At 45.3% G+C, this 13,774-nt stretch overlaps 1 protein-coding gene across 1 annotated transcript in view; it reads left to right on the top strand.

Moving 5' to 3' along the window:
• LOC124788539 overlaps positions 1–13,774 on the top strand; it is a 573,870-nt gene that overhangs the window by 375,133 nt on the left and 184,963 nt on the right. The window lies entirely within an intron of this gene.

Genomic DNA, 13,774 nt, shown 5'->3' with positions numbered 1-13,774 from the left:
ATCCAGTGGCACAACTTAGGCGATACTCCGTTGGCACACAGTTTGGTTAGAAGACGCTTATGAGGAATGGTGTCGAAAGCCTTCTGGAAGTCTAAAAATATAGAATCAATTTGGCATCCCCTGTCTATAGCACATGAGTATAAAGAGCTATTTGTGTTTCACAAGAACGATATTTTCTGAAACCGTGCTGAATATGTGTCAATAAATCGTTTTCTTCGAGGTACTTCATAACGTTCGAATACAGTATATGTTCTAAAACCCTACTGCTTATCGACGTTACTGATATAGGCCTGTAATGAAGCGGATTACTCCTACTTCCCTTTTTGGGTATTGGTGTGACTTGAGCAATTTTCCAGTCCTTAGGTACGGATCTTTGTGTGATCGAGTGGTTGTATATAATTGCTAAATACGGAGCTATTTTATCAGCATACTCTGAGAACAACCTGACTGGTATACAATCTGGAGCGGAGGCCTTGCCTTTACTAAGCGATTTAAGCTGCTTCGTTACTCCGAGGATGTCTAATTCAGTATCCCATCGCCGTCCGAGGCATCTCCAGGCGCGTCTTCGACCTGGGATCTCACTGACAGGACCAAAATTGCCTTCAGCGACGAGTTCCGTTGGCCAGTGAAGGATTGTCTGGAGGCGTCCCAGGTAGTGGTAGGATATCAGCCTGCCTGTCGCCCAGCGTACGGCCCGACAACCAGGAACGATGATCTGGGGGCGGGGTATTTCTTTTCATAGCAGGATCCTTTTGGTTGTCATCTGCATCACTCTTAGAGCAGAGCGGTACAAAGACGATATTTCTCCCTTCATGGCAGGCCAACCTGAGCTTATATTTCAGCAACATGATGTCCACGAGAGCCTCTACTGCTCGTATTAGTGCTTTCCAAATCCCTCCTTGGCCAGAAAGGTCGCCGGGCTCTCACCTATTGAGAACGTCTGGAGCATTATGGGAAGGGCCGTCCAACCAGCTCGGGATTTTGACGATCTAACGCGCCTTTCCGACAGGATTTGGGACGAGGAGATTCAACAGCTCTGTCGGTCAATGCCAAAGTGAAGATCAGCTTACATGCTAGCCACAGGTGCACCAATGCGTTATTGCCAGAATGAGATTTTCACTCTGCGGCGGAGTGTGCGCTGATGTGAAACTTCCTGGCAGATTAAAACTGTGTGCCGGACGGAGACTAGAACTCGGGACCTTTGCCTTTCGCGGGCAAGTGCTCTACCAACTGAGCTACCCAAGCACGACTCACGCCCCGTCCCCACAGCTTTACTTCTGCCAGTACCTCGTCTCCTACCTTCCAAACTTTACAGAAGCTCTCCTGCGAACCTTGCAGAACTAGCACTCCTGACAGAAAGGATATTGCGGAAAATCTCATTCTGGAAACATCCCCCAGGCTGTGGCTAAGCCATGTCTCCGCAATATCCTTTCTTTCAGGAGCGCTAGTTCTGCAAGGTTCGCAGGAGAGCTTCTGTAAAGTTTGGAAGGTAGGAGACGAGGTACTGGCAGAAGTAAAGCTGTGAGAACGGGGCGTGAGTCGTGCTTGGGTAGCTCAGTTGGTAGGGAAATTGCCCCCGAACGGCCAAGGTCCCGAGTTCGAGTCTCGGTCCGACACACAGTTTTAATCTGCCAGGAAGTTTCGTTGTTCAGTTTGTGATGCTCTTTGTCTAGAATAAATCATCCAATCTTTTTTAAAATTTTAATAATTTGTTTGTCTCTACATGGACATTACATCTCCCATTCGCATAATTTCTACAAACACTCATGCTCATAAATTAAGGATAATGTTGATACATGGTGAAACAACGCTCTAGTGGGAGGTTTGCGGGTTTAAATCACCTCGGGGTATGACCATGCAGTGCATTTGACCTGCGGTCGTCGCACGGTGGCGCTGGCAGCAGTCCACATACGCAGAGGTGTGCTGGTGCATGTCAGAGTACGATGTAGCGAGTAAATGTGTAGACGTTTTCAGACGTGCTAATGGTGACTGTGTGTTGAAAATGGCTCAAAAAACACATATTGATGACGTTATGAGGGGTAGAATACTAGGGCGACTGGAGGCTAGTCAAACATAGCAGGCGGCCCTCCGTGTCCCATAAAGTGTGATTTCAAGATTATGCCAACGATTCCAGCAGACAGGAAACGTGTACAGGCGCTGCAGTACGGGACGTTCACAGTGTACAACACCACAAGAAGACCGATGTCTCACCATCAGTGCCCGTAGACGCTCACAGAGTATTGCAGGTAGCCTTGCTTGGGACCTTACCGCAGCCACTGGAACAGTTGTCTCCAGACACACAGTCTACAGACCACTGAACAGACATGGTTCATTCGCCCGGACACCTGCAAGGTGCATTCCTCTGACCCCTGGTCAGAGGACAGCCCGTAAAGCCTGATATCAAGAACACAGTACATGGTCATTGCAACAGTGGTCCCAGATTATGTTCACGGACGAATCCAGGTGTAGTCTGGACAGTGATTCTCGCCGTGTTTTCATCTGGCGTGAACCAGGAACCACATGCCAACCTCTTAATGTCCTTGAAAGGGACCTGTATGGAGGTCGTGGTTTGATGGGGTGTGGTGGGATTATGATAAGTGCACGTACACCCCTGCATGTCCTTGACAGAGGAACTGTAACAGGTCAGGTGTATCGGGACGTGATTTTGCACCAGTATGTCCGCCATTTCAGGGGTGCAGTGGGTCGCACCTTCCCCCTGATGGATGACAACGCACGGCCCCACCAAGCTGCCATCGTGGAACAGAAGATATCAGGCGAATGGCGTGGCCTCCTGTTCTCCAGACCTAAACCCCATCGAGCATGTCTGGGATGCTCTCAGTCGACGTATCGCTGCACGTCTGCAAATCCCTACGACACTTCAGGAGTTACGACAGGCACTGGTGCAAGAATGAGAGGCTATACCCCAGCAGCTGCTCGACCACCTGATCCTGAGTATGCCAACCCGTTGTGCGACCTGTGTTCGTGTGCATGGTGATCATATCCCATAATGATGTCGGGGCACATACGCAGGAAACAGTGGCGTTTTGTAACACATGTATTTCGGGACGGTTTTCTCAACTTATCACACCAACACCGTGGACTTACAGATCTATGTTTTGTGACTTCCCTATGTACCTATGCTATTAGCGCCAGTTTTATGTAGTGCCACGTTGTGTGACACCACATTCTGCAATTATCCTTAATTTATGAGCATGAGTGTAGTTCGTCTTTTTCTTCTTAGAATGTATCTTTCTCCACTTAGAGACACTCATTCTTCAGATTTTCTTGCTGATAATCAGTCGATTTTTTATAGACTATGCAATGTAGCATACCTGTTTAGTAGACAGTGCTAGTTTGCTGATATTTCGTCGTCCCACGGCCGACAAATTCAATAAAAGTACGCCACGCGGCGTCAACAATCGTACGGGAACGTTTTGTCTCTAACAGAAGTTGTTCCCCTAGACGTGATCTACCATGACAAGATGTTTGTTGCAACAACTTTGAAACGCCCTGTATTTATAAATAATCTCATTCATTAAAAGCATAGCGCTGTTCTTTTGAAATGAAAGATTAGTTTTTATAAAAATTTAATTTTTATATGTGCTAGAGTAGTCTTCTACGACAACTGTCATCTTCAACAACATGTTTCCAGACATATAACCACATTAGCATCTTGTTTTTATATACCAACATTTCTCATCCTGTTGCAAGAAAGAGGTCTTCATCTGTATACTGGTATTTAATCCTTCACCAGGCTCTTCGTATTTACTCATTCTGGTTAAGGCCCCTGAAACAGGGATCGAAATTTTAGTCTATAAAGCAGCATAACGAAGTGGTTAACTACACAGATAAATATTATTGAACGTAATTTTAATGACTGCTTTATGTGGCAATCTCGTTGCTTGTAAAGTGTGAAAGTTTTTACCAGAGATAACAGTTGTCTTAAGGGCATATTACACTACAGGTTTACCTGTTTGGTTCACGTGCACACACACACTCTCACTATGGTACACTTCAGAGGCTTCCAACTTCGCTTGTGATCAGTCGGACGCTCCCTTGTTCATCTACATTCCTCTTCAGCTCCCCCCATCATTAATTCCATTCTTCACGGAGTATAGGAAGGAATGTACATGAACATCTTGGACAAAATAGAAATCTGTACATATTTGGCAAAAAGTCCAAATAACATTTTAAAACGAACGAACGGAAGTCAGAAACAAAAAAAAGGTATTGAGAACTTCGATAAAATTCTTATGAGTGATAGATAATTCAGGACAAAAGAGAGTCCTAAGTTTAATACGTTACATAAATCAATTTTCATCAGAGATATTATTTTAATAACAGGTCATATCTCTGAACCATTATTATAACAGGCATGTACAAACGTGACAAAACAATAAATACATACAATATCTTATTATGCAAGCAAAACTCATACATACAACCAAAACGTCGTCTGTACATGGTCTTTCAAAATTACACCAACAAACTGCGAGGGTATGCAAAAGGCGCCTTCAGAAACAGAATGATGATGGGAACCTGCGTTCGTAAACGCCATCCAATGACAGTATAAAGCGTCGAAATTATACGCACGGGCCCCTGCTGCTAGGCCACCCCTTCAGCAGCAAACGTTACTTTGTACACTGATGGACGGTAGGCGGAACGTCTCGCAGTGTTGTTTGTTATTCAGTGATAGCTACTGATTGCCTAGATGGACAGTGAAGAAGATGGAACTAGCTGGTGCGGAGACAGGCTATGTCTCCTATGAATGCAGTGCTCTGTTGCCTCAGTGGATGACGGTTGCAGACATGGATTTCCATCTCCAGTTCATTTCTCTCCTGAGTATCGAAAATTATATGTTTTAGACGGTTCCAGGATAAAAATAAACTATGGATGGAAAACCATGTCTGAAACCGTCATCCAAGATAAAAGAGCATCACATTCTTAGGAGACAAGGCCTTTCTACATAGCATCTACATTAACCTCCTCCACTGGCGATAGTTGAAATCAGACGAAATCGCTGAATAACAAGCAACACTGCGAGACGTTCCGTCTACGGTCCGTCAGCGCCCAAGTCAAGTTTGCTGCTGAAGGGGTGAACTGGTGGCAGGAAATTACGTCTATATCTTCGACGCTCTGTAGTGTTCATGGATGATGTGGCACAGATTCGTATCCTCGATTTGTTCCTCAAGACACCTTCTACTGCCCCTTGAAGTTGGCTGGTGTAATTCTGAGACACCTGGTATCCACCGCTTGTCATACCCAAGAGTCATCAATCGCATTTCCTCTGGTGTTTCTGCAGACATCTGCAATTTCGTTTTTTCAGTGTGTAGATGGAGTCGGTCCAAACAAATATTGTTCATCACGTCTTGCGTATAATGCCCGGTGTGAGCAGAAAGCATCGGTTTGCTCCCTTTTGCAGATAAAATTATTTTTAAAGCGTAATATTAGGTGCCCATTCGGTAGAGCGGCCCCAGATTAGTGTAATGCAATATACGTTATATCTATATGTACACTATTGGTCATTAAAATTGCTACACCACGAAGATGAGGTGCTACAGACGCGAAATTTAACCGACGGGAAGATGATGCTGTGATATGCAAATGATTAGCTTTTCAGAGCATTCACACAAGGTTGGCGCCGGTGGCGACACCTACAACGTGCTGGCATGAACAAAGTTTCCAACCGATTTCTCATACACAAACAGCAGTTGACCGGCGTTGCCTGATGAAATGTTGTTGTGATGCCTCTATCAGGGAGGAGAAATGTGTACCATCACGTTTCCGACTTTGATAAAGGTCGGATTGTAGCCTATCGCCATTGCGGTTTATCGTATCGCGACATTGCTGCTCGCGTTGCTCGAGATCCAATGACTGTTAGCAGAATATGGAATCGGTGGATTCAGGAGGGTAATACGGAACGCCGTGCTGGATCCCAACGGCCACGTATCACTTGCAGTCGAGATGACAGCCATCTCATCCGCATGGCTGTAACGGATCGTGCAGCCACGTCTCGATCCCTGAGTCAACAGATGGGGACGTTTGCAAGACAACAACCAACTTCACCAACAGTTCGACGACGTTTGCAGCAGCATGGACTATCAGCTTGGAGACCATGGCTTCTGTTACCCTTGACGCTGCGTCACAGACAGGAGTGCCTGCGATGGTGTACTCAACGACGAACCTGGGTGCGCGAATAGCAAAACGTCATTTTTTCAGATGAAGCCAGGTTCTGTTTACAGTATCATGATGGTCGCATTCGTGTTTGGTGACATCGCGATGAACGCACATTGGAAGCGTGTATTCGTCATCGCCATAGTGGCGTATCACCCAGCGTGATGGTATGGGGTGCCATTGGTTACACGGCTCGGTCATCTCTTGTTGGTATTGACGGCACTTTCAACAGTGGACGTTACATTTCAGATGTGTTACGGCCCGTGGCTTAGCCTTCATTTGATACCTTCGAAACCCTACATTTCACCAGGATAATGCACGACCGCATGTTGCAGGTCCTGTACGGGCCTTTCTGAATACAGAAAATGTTCGACTGCTGCCCTGGCCAGCACTTTCTCCAGATCTCTCACTAATTGAAAACGTCTGGTTAATGGTGGCCGAGCAACTGGCTCGTCACAATACGCCAGTCACTACTCTTCATGAACTGTGGCATCGTGTTGAAGCTGCATGGGCAGCTGTACCTGTACACGCCATCGAAGCTCTTTTTGGCTCAATGCCCAGGCGTGTCAAGGCCGTTATTACGGCCAGAGGTGGTTGTTATGAGTACTGATTTGTCAGGATGTATGCATCCAAATTGCGTGAAAATGGAATCACATGTCATTTCTAGAATAATATATTTGTCCAATGAATACCCGTTTATCATCTGCATTTCTTCTTGGTGAAGCAATTTTAATGGCCAGTAGTGTATTAACATGGTCAGTAAAATGCGAAGAATAGCCTAATCTCCAGCAGCGATTCGTGTGCCGTCCTGGCCCTCCCTCACTGCTGCCGCAATGCAGCAGAGCTACTCAGTGGCTGCTGGAATACTGGTTGTTCTCATTGTTTTACTGTCCCTGTTAATACATATCGATATAATTTATATGGCAGTAGACTAATCTGAGCAAGTAAAATTTCTCTTTAAAAACTATTTTGTTTGTAATGGGAAACAAACCGATCATATCCCCTGACACTGAGCATTTCATAAAAGTCGTGATGTGCAGTATTTGTTTGGACCAACTCCATCTACATATTATAAAAACTAAATGCTAAATGACAAATACCTGCCGAAGTACTCTAGGTACCGCTTGAGAATGAGTCATAAGCAGTTCTGATGGGTTATTATTACAATCATATGCATTTCATACAGTTTGAAGAGGCCCCAGAGTAGTATACATAAGAAATATACAGTACAGAATAAATTCGCTGGTTTGCTCGACATGTGTCGCTGTCATATAGAATGTCCTCTCTTTTTTTAATATTTTCAACCTCCACTCCAAGGAAAGGAGCTGGCTGTTCAAAATCCGGCCTATTAAGAGTCACGATTTTATTCAGGCAATTATCAGAAAAGCTAGTAGCGGGGTTGACGGGGATCTCTACTGGGAATAAATGGAAGGGGCTTATCAGTTCTGCCATACACCTTGCAACCAAGGGAAACCCCTTGGAAACTTTGGTCGAGACAGGGGATTGTAACATTATTTATTTGTTTCTGAGACATCGTTCTTCATCTGCAGCCAAAACTTAAAATGTTGTGTATCCATAAAGTGTATATATGTCATATGTATCGCACCCCGGCAGGAACAGTGACACAATTCAGAAATGCAGCACTTGAGAAATCACGACTTGAGGAATAAATTGTATAAAACTGATAATGAAATATTAGTAGCTTCTTATTTTTTTAGTTGTGTCATTTTGATTGCCAGAGTGTGATGTACAGACCGTAGTCACAAATGAAAATTTATACCAAGGCCAGTGTTCGAACCCGTGTCTCGTTTGCCATCTTGGCACACTGGCTTTCCATAACTGCATGGGTTGTCCTAGCACCCCCCCCTCCTCAATTCAAATTCCCACCCACACAACAGCCCAATTGGTATTCCCCCCTAAACTCGAACAGCATTGCAGAGGCTCTCCAGCTGCATCGGAACAGAAACTCGGCATCGAAGGACACAAGCCGGCGGGAGTGGCTGAGCGGTTCTAGGCGCTACAGTCTGGAACCGCGAGACCGCTACGGTCGCCGGTTCGAATCCTGCCTCGGTCATGGATGTGTGTGATGTTCTTAGGTTAGTTAGGTTTAAGTAGTTCTAAGTTCTAGGGGACTGATGACCAGAGCAGTTAAGTCCCATAGTGCTCAGAGCCATTTGAACCATTTGAAGGACACAAGCGGTCTAATAAGCGTAAACAAGGTCCATAGTAGGCTGTAATGCAATGTTTATTTAATCGTGCGATTAGCTGATTTCGACGAAGCGTCATTATCAAGCCTACTTGTACCATCTGTATTTCATGTCATTTTTAGATCACTTTTAATTACATGAAAAACTAGGTGCTTTAATCACCTGAAACAACGTATTTTCAGAGACCTTTTCAAATTCCAAACATGCATGGTGGATACAGGGTGTTCGGATACTCCCATTACAAATTTCCAGGACTTGTAGAGAAGAGTGAATACATAATATTTTGAATAGGAACCCATCTCCTGAAACGTTATCCAAAGACGCTACAGAGCGCCAAAGTTATAGGCACCGGCGCCTGTAAACGTATGTATATGCAGGGCGACTCCACGATGATGTTAGTAACTTAAAGATTTCTCAGGATGATAGAGACATACGAGGTATGTCCACAAAGTAAGTTCCGTTTGGTTATATAAAACAAACATGTACAGATACAGAAAAAATATTTGTTGTACAAAAATCAACAACTGCAACTGTAAAACAACTTTTCTACATAGCTTCCGAAATTTTGTACGCACTTGTCATAGCGTGACACAAGTTTTTATATGCCTTCTTCATAGAAGGTTTCCGACTGTGTATTCAACCATGTGGTAACATGTTCTTTCAGCTCGTCATCATCGTTGAAGTGTTGACCACCAAGGACAGATTTTAGGTGTAAGAACAGATGAAAGTTCTAGGAGCGAGGTCCGGGCTGTACGGAGGATGATCAAACGCGACCCAGTGAAATTCCCGTAAGAGTTGTTTGGTTACATTCGCCGTGTGAGGTCGGGCATTATCGCAGACAAAAAAAAAAAAAAAAAAAAAAACACCTTTTGACAGTAATCTTCGGCTCTTGTTCTGTATTGCGCGGCGCAATTTCATAATATATGGAGATGGTATCTGTTCTTTCGGACATGTACGAAAGAGCAGATACCATCTCCATATAGGTAAGGCTAACCGGCCATTGACCTTCTTCTTCTGTGCGGATGCACACGCATTGCCCGAACTCTTACGGGACTCGGTAAGATTGTCTGCCGCGAGTAATGAGTGTAATGGGCAGGGGCACTACGAATGTAGTGTGTCGACATTAAGTTGGGAATGTGGGTCTCACGGGGAGCGTGCAAGGGATAAATCCCTGCAGTCGCACTATCCTCTGTACCCTCGGTGGCTCAGATGGACAGAGCGTCTGTCATATAAGCAGAAGATCCCAGGTTCGAGTCCCGGTCGGGGCACACATTTCCAACTGTCCCCGTTGATGTATATCAACGCCTTTCGACAGCTTAAGGTATTGATTTAATTATCATTTCAATTTATTAATGGTCTCACAGTAACCATGTGCATTGATTGTTTGGCCTCGTTGTAAGAAATCAATCCGCAAAATGCCTTTTATGTCCCAATAAAACGGTGCACTTAACTTTACGAGGTGTCAAGATTTGCTTATGCTTAACCTTCATTGGGGATGACGTGTGCCTCCATTCCACTGAGTGCCGCTTTGTTTCAGGGTTGTCTCACGATACCCACGTTTCATCCCCCGTGACTATCCTTCTTCATTGTAGCGTGTCAGAAACTGAAGTTCACTGCCCATCCGTTGTTTTTTACGTTGTTCAGTGAGAATTTTGCGTCCCCAACGTGAGCAAAGTTTTCGAAATTTCATTTTTTCAGTAACAATTTCACGAATTAGTGATCGTGCGATTTGCGGAACTTCCATAGCGAGGGCACTAAGTGTAAACTTACGGTTGTGCTGAATCCTCTCTTCAATTGTGTGAACCAGTTCATCAGTAACCACAGACGGGCGTCCACTTCGTTCTTCATCGTGCACTTGATCACGTTCTTCATCGGACAGTCTGACCCATCTTCTAACCATTGAATCACTCATAGCATTTTGTCCGTAAACCTCACAGATTTGCCTATGAATTTCCTTTGGTTTAACTTTCTTTGCATTTAGAAAACGAATCACAGATCTGATTTCACACGCGGTGGCATTTTCAATTACGGTTGACATTATAAAGAAGTACTATAAAGCACACGTCGACAGCAGCGATCTGAAAATGGCGTACATGTCTTCTCCTTGAGTCAGAGTAACTGCCGCGCATGCTCGGAACTGCGATCGTAGCGCTGCCGCGGATAGAAACAGAACTTACTTTCTGGACGACCCAAGTACAAATGTATCAGTTTGAGGTGAGGGTCCCTCTACCAGAAATGAACGACTCGAAATTTATAAGCGAAACCCGTACTGATACCTCTGACAGCGAACTGCATATACCATGAACTAGTACTGCTGTTGGACAAAAACAGGAAAAAATGAGCTCTAGAATGTGTGCCTTAAGAGCTGTGAGCACTTACTCAGCCGTTTGTGAAAAGTGCAACACCGAGAAGAAATTACCCGAATAGTGCCACACTTTGTGGAAGTGGCAACGGGTATGCAAGAAATACGTGATACTTTTTCCAGCGACATGGGGTACACGTAGGCCGAGCAGAGCCCTCTCGTGTCGGTCCGACAGGGTCGGTGTTGCGACTAATACAGGCGATGCAGAACGGTCACACAAGGTGGAAACAATACAATGAGTGTCGGTATGCCTCGTCGACGTGAAAGGGAGCCATATTGCCATGCGAGAGAGTTCGAACCGGGCAGAATGATCGGTCTCCAAGAAACTGGGTTGTCATGCCGTGACATTTCGGCTCGCACAGGGCATGCTGCTACAACAGTGAAGCGTGTGTGGAAGCAGTGGATAGAGGGAGGTCGTGCGCACCGACGAGCGGGAACTGGACCACGGAACATGACCACAGCACGGGATGACCGTCATCTTGTCCGCATTGTCATTACGGACCGTACAGCGTTATCCACAGTGTTGGGTCGTCGCTGGAGCACTGCAAACAGGTGTGAACTTGTCTGCATCGACGGTTCGTCACCGTCTGCTGCAGGTTGGCCTGGTTGCACTTATGCCATTACGTCGGCTTCCATTGTCCAGAAACCACAAGCTCCTCCGACTGCAATGGGCACGTGAACACCGTCACTAGGGTGATAAGTGGCAACATGTAATCTTTTCGGATGAGTCCCGCTTCAACGTGTCCTACAGTGATGGCCGCATACGTGCCCGGCAGGACCGTGGTAAGCGCAACCTGGACGGCTGCATTGTAGAGCGGCATAGCGGACAAACATCAGGTGTAATATTCCAAACTTTACAGAAGCTCTCCTGCGAACCTTGCAGAACTAGCACTCCTGAAAGAAAGGATATAGCGGAGACATGGCTTAGCCACAGCCTAGGGGATGTTTCCAGAATGAGATTTTCACTCTGCAGTGGAGTGTGCGCTGATATGAAACTTCCTGGCAGATTAAAACTGTGTGCCCGACCGAGACTCGAACTCGGGACCTTTGCCTTTCGCGGGCAAGTGCTCTACCATCTGAGCTACCGAAGCACGACTCACACTCGGTACTCACAGCTTTACTTCTGCCAGTACTTCATCTCCTACCTTCCAAACATCCCCTAGGCTGTGGCTAAGCCATGTCTCCGCTATATCCTTTCTTTCAGGAGTGCTAGTTCTGCAAGGTTCGCAGGAGAGCTTCTGTAAAGTTTGGAAGGTAGGAGACGAGGTACTGGCAGAAGTAAAGCTGTGAGTACCGGGCGTGAGTCGTGCTTCGGTAGCTCAGATGGTAGAGCACTTGCCCGCGAAAGGCAAAGGTCACGAGTTCGAGGTCCTTTCCCATCACGACAATGCACCAGCACACACCTCAGTAGTTGTGGTCGCAAAATTAATGGAAATAGGATTCCAACTCGTTTCACATCCCCCTATTCTCCAGACATGGCTCCCTCTGACTACTATTTGTTCCCCAATATAAATAAATGGTTGGCGGGACAAAGATTTTATTCAAACGAGTAGGTGATTGCAGAAACTAATAGCTATTTTGCTGACTTGGACAATTCCTATTATTTGGCAGGGATCAACAAATTAGAACAGCGTTGAACGAAGTATTTAAGTCTAAAAGGAGGCTATGTCGAAAAATAAAAAAGGTTCACCCAATACACGTAAGTAATTTTTATTTTTGCACGGACTTTTCAAACCCCCCTTGTATTAGGGAATATACGTTTCACACTATTGAAGATGAACAAGTGCTAATAGCTCCGCACGCATGCATTTTAGAGCCCATGGTTAATAGACATTTTTTCTTGTTTTAGTGCACGCTCCTAAACTTGCTTAACTTACAAGCTTAGCAAAAACAGTACCGGTACATGTATTCTGATGTCAGAAGTATTAGAACCGTTTTAGCTTATAACTTTCAAGTCTTTCGTTTCTGGTACAGGGGCCCTTACCTCAAACTGATACATTATCCTTCTCCATCGCTCTTGAATGTTTGTCTCTCATCACGGAATCACCCTGTATGTACATATACTAACAGGCACCGGCACCTATAATTTTAACGCTCTGCGGCGCTTTTGGAAGACGTTTCCGGAGAAAGGTTCCTATTCAGAACATAACGCACTCACTCCCCTCTACAGGTCCTAAAAGTTTGTTACAGGAATTTCCGAACACCGTGTATATGCAGACTGAAGTGAGCTGAGACTTGATTGAGGAGGGAGGCGTACTCGGAAAGTCCATGCCATTGTGCAAAGCCTCTGTGTCAGTGGTTAGCGCTTCTTCGTGAGCAGGAGACCGAGGTTCGAATCTCGGCATTGGAACAAATTTTCATTCATTGTTTCAGTCTCCATATACAGGGTGGTCCATTGATAGTGACCGGGCCAAATATCCCACGAAATAAGTATCAAACAAAAAAACTACAAAGAACGAAACTCGTCTAGCTTGAAGGGGGAAACCAGATGGCGCTATGGTTGGTCCGCTAGATGGCGAGGCCGTAGGTCAAACGGATATCAACAGCGTTTTTTTTTTTAAATAGGAACCTCCATTTTTTATAACATATTCGTGTAATACGTAAAGAAATATGAACGTTTTAGTTGGACCACTTTTTTCGCTTCGTGATAGATGGCGCTGTAATAGTCGCAAACGTATAAGTACGTGGTATCACGTAACACTCCTCCTATGCGGGCGGTATTTGCTTCGTGATATATTACCCCTGTTAAAAAGGACCCTTTACCAACCGCGGAAAATGTCGATATCGTGTTGATGTATGGCTATTGTGATCAAAATGTCCAACGGGCGTGTGCTATGTATACTGTACGGTATCCTGGAAGACATCATTCAAGTGTCCGGACCGTTCGCCGGATAGCTACGTTATTAAAGGAAACGGGACGTGTTCCTCCACATGTGAAACGTCAACCACGACCTGCAACAAATGATGATGCCCAAGTAGGTGTTTTAGCTGCTGTCGCGGCTAATCCGCACATCAGTAGCAGACAAATTGC

This window comes from Schistocerca piceifrons, chromosome 3, assembly GCF_021461385.2.
Source record: "Schistocerca piceifrons isolate TAMUIC-IGC-003096 chromosome 3, iqSchPice1.1, whole genome shotgun sequence".
Lineage (NCBI taxonomy): Eukaryota > Metazoa > Arthropoda > Insecta > Orthoptera > Acrididae > Schistocerca > Schistocerca piceifrons.
The sequence above is the reverse complement of the archived record's forward strand: the minus strand, read 5'-3'. Positions and strand labels throughout refer to the sequence as shown.